The sequence below is a fragment of the Pseudopodoces humilis genome, chromosome 9 (genome assembly GCF_049639895.1).
Source record: "Pseudopodoces humilis isolate 2021_Gansu_Grassland_sample_001 chromosome 9, ASM4963989v1, whole genome shotgun sequence".
Classification (NCBI taxonomy): Eukaryota; Metazoa; Chordata; class Aves; order Passeriformes; family Paridae; genus Pseudopodoces; species Pseudopodoces humilis.
Genome location: NC_142208.1, coordinates 33,459,756 through 33,469,242, shown reverse-complemented (window position 1 = coordinate 33,469,242; position 9,487 = coordinate 33,459,756). Strand labels below are relative to the sequence as shown.

The 9,487-nt window shown below is 40.8% G+C and overlaps 1 long non-coding RNA gene across 1 annotated transcript; it reads right to left on the bottom strand.

Annotated features, from left to right (window-relative positions):
* Nucleotides 1-655: 655 nt before the first annotated feature.
* On the bottom strand, nt 656-3,437 carry LOC148183814 (uncharacterized). The gene is made up of 3 exons (XR_015773289.1): nt 3,384-3,437; nt 1,421-1,592; nt 656-1,016 (listed from the first exon to the last, which is right to left on the bottom strand). It is a non-coding gene; the product is annotated as an uncharacterized LOC148183814 (long non-coding RNA).
* Between the last annotated feature and the right edge of the window lie 6,050 nt (nt 3,438-9,487).

Below are 9,487 nucleotides of genomic sequence, written 5' to 3'. Positions count from 1 at the left end.
TCTTAATTAAAATAAAATAAAAGCCTAACCAAGACTTGTTTCAACTTGTCTCTGTGACTCCCACCCAGGAGATGATTGGGGAGCCCAGAGGTGCTCAGCAAGGCTCATTCACCCTTTAACAGCCCTATAGGACCAGGGCCAAAGTGCAGTGGGGACTGACAGTGACCTCAGTGAGGTCACACCACCCCTGAGGGCTGCTGGGCCAGACATGTGGGATTCTTTTCTTGAGGTCTTTAAAGTCCCTGACTGAGGTTACTTGAGGTCACTTGAGGCCATTTTCAGGGTTATTTAAGGTCACAGAGGCCATATGAGGTCATTTGAGGCCCTCATCAGGGTTATTTGAGGTCACAGGGGTCACTTGAGGTCATTTGAGTCTTTTTAAGTTGACTCAGGGGTTACTTTAGGTCATTTAAGGCCCTGAATGAGGTTACTTAAGGTCATTTGAGGACTCTAGCAAGGTTACTTGAGTTCACAGGGGTCACTTGGGGTCATTTGAGGTCCTGCTCAGGGTTACTTGAGGTCACAGGGGTCACTTGAACAGGAAGCCTTTGGACTTTGCTGTCCATAACACCCAGCCAGGAACACAGACACAGCAGCCGGGACAGCTGGCCACATGTGCACCCTCCACAGCCAGGTCAAGGTCTCCACAGCCCCAGAGATCTGGAATTTTCAGCTGGAAGAAAAGGCTGGGAGACCTCAGCCATCAGCAGCCATGGACAAGGACCTCTAGTGATTAATGGGCTGATATGAACTGTCCTTGTCTGCTTTATTCTCTGTATTCTTTATTCTCCGTATTTACTTGTTGTGCCTGATGCAGGGACAAGACCTGGAAAAGTCAGGAGGGTGTGCTTGAAACATCCCAGGTTGTTCCAAAGGGTGAAGTTAATAATAATTAGGGTTTGTAAAGACAAATTGAGAAATGAGGAGCCCTTAGTTTAATCTCTCTCCCTTTATTCAAATAAAGTTGCAGGACTCCTCTGTCTCCTTCTGGCATTTCTGGATTTTCCTGGCACAATCTGGAAAGAACATGAAAATAGTCAAGAGAAAAGGCTCTCAGCATCAACTGCTGAACAGGAATTTTTCCAAACTTCATTTCTCAGGACATGTTTCCCTCCAGCAATGCTTCCCACAGAACTGCAGGTCCCAGTAAATAACTCTTCTGGTTTTTCCTCCTCTAAAGTCATCAATCCATAAGCATGGACAGCAGGCTGTACTGTACAGCATTGCACATGCATTAAATAATAAAAATTACATCATTTCAAACACTTTAGCCATGGAATTCCTGGTGTAACAAATACCCAGCAGAACTGATTTATTAAAATAGAAACTCTGGAACCTCCTGATGGCTGTAGAGTAATAACAAGTAAGTGAGAATAACTGTGCTCCATCCTGCTCCCCAGAGCTGTCTTTGCCACCAAACCTCCATTCCATGGTTTTCATCCTCCTTCCCTCTTCCAAAGCAGCATTTCTCCCTCACCCCAGAAGCAGTGCACCACAAGTTCAGGTTGGGAGCAGAGGGATGGGAGCTCAGGGACACAGAATTTCATCACTGCTCGCAGCTCCCAAACAAGGCAGCACTGGGAACAGGGGATCTGTGAGGGGAGAGGAAAAACCACCCTCAGATTCATAAAATAAGTGCAAAATTAAATTATATCCCAGGAGTTTTAAGTGATAATTAAAGTTCTATTATTACTGCACATTATCCTGACCATTTTTAAGAAAAACATTAGAAAAACTTCAGTTTAGCCAACACATGCCCAGCATTCTTTGGCCCCCTGCACTCCTGCAGGAGCCTCCATCAAGCTGATTTATTTTTTTTTTAATCTCAGCTTGTTTTACAGGTCATCAATTTCATTTCTCAGTGCTTTAGGTGCTCCCCTCTTCTCAATTAGGATAACATTACATCCATCAATTCTTATCTCTGAATCTTCAGCTTCCCATTCAGCCACCCAGCAGCCTCCATCAGAGCTTGCCAGCACCCTCTCAGCTACAGCCCTGTTGATTTAATTACACCATCCATTTGCTAATATTTACTCAGCCATTACTAAATATATCCAATTTTGTTTTCTAACACACATCCGTGCCTGTTGTGAAGCCAAATCCAGGCAACCACACCTATCTCCTGTTTCGTGGTAACCTGCAAATAAAACTAAATGTTCTAGTTTGATTAAAAATGTAGATTAAAATGTGGATTATAAACAAGGATGGCTCCTTATTATATCCTGTATCACCTCCTCATTTTCCCTATGAAGGAAAAGTTAAGAGATGAGGTCCAAATAAAAAACCACTACCATGGAATCTTCACTGCCCTAAAGACTTAGAGGTTATTCCAGTTATTACTGTGATATCAGCAGGGTTTTATCCACTTGTTTTTCAGTCAGAATTACACAATTCTCCATTTTTCTGAACCCATGCCATTGCCATTATTCTTTTGGGCAAATGAGTTTCCATTAAGCAGCAGCCCTCCTTTGTCCAAAGGATTCAGGAGCGTATCAGGGCAGAATTAACATGAGGATAAAAATTAACCTGCTCACTTCTGAGACTACAGTTCCTTCTCTGCACACTGTAGAGATGAAACATTTTCATTTCAGCACCATCAATCATAACAGGACCTTGTCCTCCACTGCAGCTCTGAAAAGTTGTGTGACCTCCCAGATCTTTGCCTTCTCAGGAAGCACCTGCTGAGCTCAGTTACTTAATCATATCCAGGTGACCAGCAAAAGTAGCCAACATCATCATTAAAAGTACAGAAGAAAAGGAAATTAACCTGCTGCAAAGTCAGAACATCATTGTCACTATTAAAAAAAAAAAAAACAATTAAATATGTTCCATGCCACATCAAATTCTGAGCAGGAATGTGCCAATGGTAACCCAGTTCTAACATGTGAGAGATCTGAAAATATTTGACCTCTTAGACACAAGGAATAACACCATAAATATATTTTAAACCCTTGATGCACTCCTGAGAGCTTTCTGAAACCTCTGCCTCATGTCAGAGGAGGGTAAGAGGCAGACAGGCACAGAAACGAACACTGAGAAATCCACATCCAAATTCCAATTCCACTACTGCCTTCTCTGGCCATTAGTCCATAAAAAGGAGGTCATTACACCCATCTTTTACACCAAATGTTCTTCTTCTTCCTGCTCAATTCCCAATTCCCACTCTGCCACAAAGGTGTGACCTTTGTATTTCCAGAGATCAGCTGGAAATTATCAAAATCTAAAGGACCTGGACTTATATCTCTGTTCTAAAACACTGTTCTAAAACAATGTGTGGCTCTGAAAACATGTTTCTTTCCCCTTAGGTAAGTCTTTAAAACACCCTTTTCTTACTTAAAATCCAAAGGTATTTAAGATGTTTTTATTCTGTAGAGATTTGTCACCTGTTGCTGAAGGCCAGGCTCTTCCTGAGAGTTCTTCCCATGCTGTAGTACCACCGAGCTGTGCCCTGGAAGAGCTTCCAGCAGCTGTTTAATTACTCCAGCAGCTCTCTAATTGCCCATTAGCTCCAGCACGAATCTCTGTCTGTGCACTTTCTCTTGGGTGAATGGCTGCACCTGCCTCCATCACAGCATCATAAAATCAGCAGGGAGCTCAGGAGGGCTCCAAAGCAGGAGCAGGAGCAGCTCTGGAGCCCATCAGGTGCTCAGGGATTTCTCCAGGGCAGAGTTGGGGAGTGCAGGGATGGAGGTGTTATAAATGCATATCATATTATTGGCTTTTTGTAAATATTATAATGAATGTTATATGTATAAGGTTAGAACATTTTGTTGTATCAATATAATTTCCTTTATTCCTCTTATTGATGAAACTCAGAAATAGTGGTATAATACATATGTTAGGCTATAGCATGATATTAAAGCACAAACTACTTTTTGTTTATATAACCCAGAGACTAAAAAGATAATCAGAGACCCCCTGCATCCTAAGATTATCTTGTCCAGATGAAGACAAGCAGTCCTTCAAGCCCTCCAAAAGAAAAATTCATGGCACCCGTTATCAGAGGACATAAAACCTAGTGGCACCAGAAGACTGATCTATTGGGAAAGGGAAAGGAAAAAGCTAAACAGGGGAACATCAAAAATCCTAAAAAGAATGTCTGAATATGTATGAGAATTTATGGATATGTAGGATTCTGTTTTTAAGGGATAACCCTTTGTTAGTAAGTGCTCTCTTGGCTGAATGCAGAGACACCTGGCCATATTTGTATACTTTATTTTTATCTCCTAATTGTCTTTCTATTAAACTTTTAAATTCTATAAAAATATGTGAACCTCATTTTTCACAGAGGGGAGGCACAACCTCTGTGCTCCCTGTTCTGCTGCTGGGCAGAACAGCTCTCCTGGGGAAGGGCTTCTCCTCACACCCAGCCAGAAACCTCTCCTGCTTGAGTTCATTTCTGCTGTCAGCTTGTCAGGGGACTTTCAGCATCTGTAGGACCAGACAGAGTCAAGTTTAAAACTTTAACAAGTGTGTGTTTTGCATTCTCATCCTTCCTCCCTTTTTATTTCATCCCAGGCCTCAGATGCTCCATGCATCCAGTGGTTCCTGGCTGATCCACTTCCTCATTTAGTTTAAAATCCCTCTGGTTCTCCAAACCTTAACCAGAAATAGGAAATAAAAATAGATTTGAGGATTTGGTAATCAATAAATAAACAAAAATACTGGGAAAGAACCTGATAATATTTTAGTCCTCCACATATTTTAGCCTTCCACCTAAAGAAAGAGCTCATCAGGATAATTATTTTACTTTTTTTTCTTAAATGATTAAAAGATCAGCTTCCTGTGCTGATTTTCAGCTGACATCCTCTGTCAGTATGATTCTGCTGTCCCTCAGGGTGGTACCATAGCATCTGTCACCTCATATTGCATTTTACATATTTTATATATAGTTACACACATATATATCACAGAATTCCAGAATGGTTTGGGGTTGAAGGGACATTAAAAATCATCTAATTCCAACCCTCTGCCACAGCCTGGGACACCTTCCACCAGTATCTCAAAATTTATGAATGCAGGACTTAAAAAACCTTCCTGATTATCAAGTCCATCCTCCTGCTGTTGCAACCAACCATATTATTTTATGCCTTTCAAAAATTTAGCACAGAGAGTCCTCAGTGTAATGAGAATTTTGGCCCTGCTTGCTGGGTAGCAACTCCAAAAATCTCCCTGTGCCATGTAGAAAACTTATTTATTTGTACTCTTTTTTATTTTGGTTCTCTGCATTACAGTCAGACCCAAATCTGAGAGGTGATTCATGATCTGTTTTTACCTCTCAGAGGTTACAAGGAACAAAACTGTAGGAGTATCTCAATTAATGAGTCTTCAATGCAATGCTTGGCCAAATAACACTCAATCACATCATAACCAAGTTTCAGCTGTGTTTGTTTTTTTCACTTTGAAATGAGAAATTGTTTCTATTTATCACTGTGCTTTTCCAAATACTGGGATGTGTTTGATCCCACCAGCAAGCAGAGCAACCCCCATGGAATATGTCAGGGACACTCTGCTTAAACTCACATTAAAACCTTGCTGTCTTGGACATAGCAAAGTATAATGTCATTCAAAACACAACATTTTACTGCCTTACCCAGTCCCTGAGATAATAATTCAATACCACATCAATACATTTACTAAATGTGTAGTAAAAATGTAAATGAAACAAATTCAGCTCACAGCAGGGCTTCAAACCCTGGCTCCTTGGTTGCAAATATCTGCTTTGACAGAGATGAAAACACGACACAAAACTTGTTTTTTTCCCAGTAAAGACAGACAATCATAACATCCACTTCTTCAAGAAACGCAGAAGAAATCTCAGCAATTTTGAGACAATATAGACATAACAAAATGTTCACCAGTGACCCCACCAGTTCTTGGAATCCATTCAGCACTCCTAGAGTGGTGGACAGGTCATGAAAGAAAGCAGGACACACCATTCCCTCCTGCACAATTGCTCAGCTGCCCGTGGGGCTTCAAACTGCCCAATAAAACCAATAAAAACAGCACTGGTTACCAAAATGCTGGGAAATCCAGCAGAAAACGTTTGCCAAACACTTGGATGCTCCAGGAGGGAGAACCACTGAAGCTGTGTGGCTGTCCCAGCAAACAGGACAAAATTCCAATACCCAAATTCCAAGCCACAGCTGGGAGAAAGAACTTCTGAGGGTGACCAGAGCCTGAGAAAGAAAAAGCCAAGAGAGTTAAGGAAAATCTCCAGGGGGAATTCAGGAGTTCAGCAGGGACTGCTGGAGGCCAACAATTTGATCAAGCTCCCCTCCATCCTGAGCTCGGTGATTGCCAACCCCAGGGGCTGGATGGGTGTCAAACAATGCAGCAATCAGCACTCGGGGATTTTTATGGATTTATAGCCCCGGGAAGAAGCAGCTGCTGAATCCCAAAAGAAGCCTTTGTGCTGAGGTTCTGCCATTCCTGGGCTGAGCCCCTTTAACCCCCAGGATGGAGGTTTGGTGACAGCCTAGAAATTAAAATCATAATTACTCACTAGAGAGCCCTGAGACTAAAGTGCCATTATTTGGATGGTCTGCAGAAAATTCCTTAAATTCTGTAAAGAAGAAGCAGTGCCTAATGCAGATTGATTTAATTCAGAGCCTCTCTTCCTTCAGCATTCTGCTTTTAACCAGAGCTGCTGCTCACTGAACTCACCTGCCAGAGCTACTTAACTGCAGCTCTTTAATCCTTCAGGAAAAGGGACTTAAAGCCTGACCTCCAACAAACAGAGGCTGGCATTTGACTACAGTTTGGATTTTCAGTGGAAATGGCACAATTCCAGCTCCAAGGGGAGATAATCAGTAGGATGCAGAGCAGAGTGTACAGTGAGGTACTGTGAATCGTTGCTTTTGAATACAGAGAAATGGGTTTTCTTCACAAAATTCACATGAAGGGGTGAGCTCTGACACGGGAAAAGTGCCTGCTGATTAGCTGGCAGTTAAGGGTAAGTCTGAAAGAGTTTAGCTCGGGACAGACGGGTTTAAATGAAGATGATAATTCTGTTTGATTTCTTTCTTTGCAAATCTAAGAATACATGTGTGGATCAGTGAAAGGAAAAAATATCATTATTGGTTAGAGCCAAGTCTCCACAGCCCTTCAGAAGAACATAAAGAACACCCAAAGCAGAAATCTCCTCTCTTTAGATAACTTTGTGTGGCCTTTCTATATCATACACACAATAAATTCTCAGTTTACCTGTCTTTTCCACTTCCTTTATTCTCTCCCTTTGAGCTCGCTATGGATGTCTGCAGAGTGAGTTTTATCTAAAATTTGCAAACACAACAGCTAAGCCTGATATAAAAGAAGATACACTGATAATTGAATTTTGGAAGCACAATAGCATCTCATTGATGGTATTTTAACATTGTAATAGCAATTATAATGTAAATGAAATTTACAGAACATCGTGTAACACCATTATTAAAACATTTAAACAACATAATGAAGCTATTTAGCACTTCTAAATCTGTTCTTTCAGACCAGAACATTTTCTTACCCTCCTTGAATTATTTTTAAAAAACGCCTCTGCATTGTAACAGCCAATGGAATTGTTCTCCATTCATTGCTTCTCCTATGGAAAGCAAAGCACAAAACATTTTTTTCCAAAAAATAGTTGGAACATTCGTTTTAGTTGCACAGCATTAAGCCACTGCTGTAGAAGATTAATCTTCATGTTTAATAATACAATGCTCTGATATTTAGTTTTACTTTATTGCTTCAACAACAGAACCCCAGATTTTCAGTTTGCTGTTTCATGTGACAGATTATTCAAAGTTCACTAAGATCTGCTATCATTATTACAATCAAATATTTCAGATATGGCCTTCTTCACAGACCAGAAATGGCTGCAGAGCCTGTCTTAAAAATAGCTTTTAAAGGAAACAAACAGGATCAAATTAAGTGTTTGTGTCCTTTGAATTGTCAATAAATTTTAATTTCTTTTTACAAAAAAAAAAACACAACAAACTCAGAGCTGTTGTTTAGATTTTGCATTTTGTAAATGTAACATGCTTAGATTTTACGTTTTTATGGTTCTGTTTATCAGCCAGATAAAGGAAATATTAACCCAATATCAACCCAAAGGAAATATTTTTCAGGGAAATACCCAACATGGAACAGTCCCAGGATCAGGTGGAGAAGCCCCACAAAGCCATTCCGTGGATGGAGAGGGGAAATGAGGACAAGGAAGGCTCAAAGAAACAAACTGCAAACCCAAAATGCAAAGAACAAACCTAGAGGCAAGGGCAAAACAAAAGATAAGAACAGAACAAGTGAGCACAGCTGCTACAAGAATTACTTGCACAGAGGATGAAAAGGGGATACAGGAGGGAACAAGACTGGAGAGAAAAGGAAGGAAAGGAGAATAAATCACACCAACTTTTGTCAAGTTGAAGTTTTGTATTTCACTCCTGTATTTCCCTGGAAAAGTTTGCAGCTCCACTGCAAATGATCAGTCAGGAAGAGGGAGGAGTGCAAAATCCCAGTCTGAAAGTGGAGCTATAAATGAAAGTTACAGAGAGCTTGTGGAAAATAAATAGAAATGATGAAGAGTTCTGGAGGAGAGGAAGGAAAGAGATGATGGAGACTCTTCCCTCAGGTGCGCAGTGGAAGGATGGAAATCACCCTGGATGGTTGGAAATTCTGGCTTGATGTAAGAAAACAATTTATTCTGCCATGAAGTGGGAAAAAAAAATGGAACTGGAGCACAGAGAAGCTTCAAAACTCAACAACACCTGGAGCTGGATCCAACCTGAGCCAAAGGCTGGACCCAGAGACTTCTGAGGGTCCTTTCCAGCCCACAGGAATCTGTGGTTCTGCCCCAGAACCCCCTGTCAGAGTGGGGAAATCTCCAGAGTTTGGTATAATTTCCAACAAGAAATTAATCTTTCAGCTAGAGGGATTAAATTTGTTTTTCCCTTGGTTTCACACAAGAGATCTGACCTTTCACAGGAGATGTGATTATTAGATGAAAACAATGGAGCTGGAAGGGTGAAGGTCACATCTTTGTCTCTTGAAATAAATTCTTCATGTACAATCTGAGCTGCTCAGTCACAAATGTGCAGGCAGTCCTACTGCAGGGTGCTAACACCTTTATTTTCAGCATTGAAGGCAGTGAATAAATGATGAGTCCATTGGTGGAGACATTCACCAATTAACCAGCAGCAGCTGTTTGTCTTCTTTTCTTAGGGTACAATTGATTAAAATTGCATGCTTCATTGAAACAGAATTCTCTTGTACTTCACCAAAGGGGGAGAGCAAACTTCTCTTCTGATTTACAGAACATATTTCCAGCTGAATACAAATTAGAAACCTATTCTGCTTTGTTGTTTATAATGTGCAGACATGATATGAAAAACCAGAGGTAAAATATTTTGAGTGTTAATCGGACATAAACTGTAACAAAGGCCAGTTGGTGCAAGAATTTATTTCAGGCTTAAACCATCCTTCTTGTCCTACTTATTCCATGTGTGGATTT